This window comes from Chlorocebus sabaeus, chromosome 16 (assembly GCF_047675955.1).
Source record: "Chlorocebus sabaeus isolate Y175 chromosome 16, mChlSab1.0.hap1, whole genome shotgun sequence".
NCBI lineage: Eukaryota > Metazoa > Chordata > Mammalia > Primates > Cercopithecidae > Chlorocebus > Chlorocebus sabaeus.
The window spans coordinates 78913033-78914486 of NC_132919.1; positions in this window are offsets into that span (position 1 = coordinate 78913033).

Below are 1454 nucleotides of genomic sequence, written 5' to 3' on the forward strand. Positions count from 1 at the left end.
ACTCTTTGACACGGAGTCTCACTCTGTCACCCAGGCTGGAGTGCAATGGAACAATCTCAGCTCACTGCAACCTCTGCCTCCTTGGTTCAAGCAATTCTCTCTGCCTCAGTCTCTCGAATAGCTGGGATTACAAGTGCCTGCACCATGCCCAGCCATTTTTTTGTATTTTTAATAGAGATGGGTTTTTGCCATGTTGGCCAGGCTGGTCTCCAACTCCTGACCTCAGGTGATCCACCCACCCCAGCCTCTCAAAGCACTGGGATGACAGGTGCGAGCCACTGTGCACAGCCAAGATGACACTTTAGATACAAGAAAATGCACCCATTTTAAGTGTACAGTTGGATGAGTTTTGACGAATGTTTACATTTGTGGAACCACCACCACAATCAAGACACAGAACACTAGCTACTTGGGAGACTGAGAGGGGAGAATCACTTGAACACAGGAGTTTGAGGCTGCAGTGAGCCATGATCACACCACTGCACTCCAGCCTGGGTCACAGAGCGAGATCCCATCTCTTAAACAACAACAACAAAAAAGACACAGAGCATACCAAGCACCTCAGAACCTCAGAAAGTTCCTCCAGGGTCCTTTTCAATCTCCCACCTTATTTCAGTCCCAGGCAACCGTGGGTCTACTTTCCGTCACTATAGTTTAGTTTTGTCCTTTCTAGAATTTCACAGAAATGGAGTCAGGCAGCACGCTCTGGCTTCGCTGGCTCAGCACAGCGGTTTGAGATTCATCCGTGCTGTTTCATGCACTGACAGTTCTACCTCCCAGCTGCCGAGCAGCCCCGCAGTCTGGGTGCCCAGCACGTGGCAGCCCCCACAGTCTGGGTGCCCGGCATGTTGCAGCCCCCATAGTCTGGGTGCCCGGCATGTGGCAGCCCTCACCTGCTGGTGGGCATTTCGGTTGTTTCTTCCAGTTCATAACATAGAGCTGTTATGAACACTTGTGTATAAGGGTTTGTATGAATCATGTTTTCACTTTGGGGTGAACAACTAGGAGTGGAGTGGCTGAGTCACACGGTAGGTGGATGTTTAATTTTTTCTCTCATTGCCAAACCGCCTTCCAAAGTGGTTGCACCATTTACGTCCCCACCATAATATGAGAGTTCCAGTTCCTCCATATCCTCACTAACACCTGATAGTGTCGGCCCTACTGAAGGTAGTTACACTGACAAGGGTGTGGTGGTATCTCACTATGATTCTAATTTGCATTTCCCTGATCAGTGTGTTGTGTTTTGACATTTGCTAAGAGTGATCTCTTTTGGCAGGGTGCGGTGGCTCACACCTGTAATTCCAGCTCTTTGGGTGGTCGAGGCTGGTGGATCACCTGAGGTCAGAAGTTTGAGACCAGCCTAACCAACATGGTGAAACCCCGTCCCTACTAACAGTACAAAAAAATTAGCTGGACATGGTGGCATGCACCTGTAATCCCAGCTACTCAGAGGC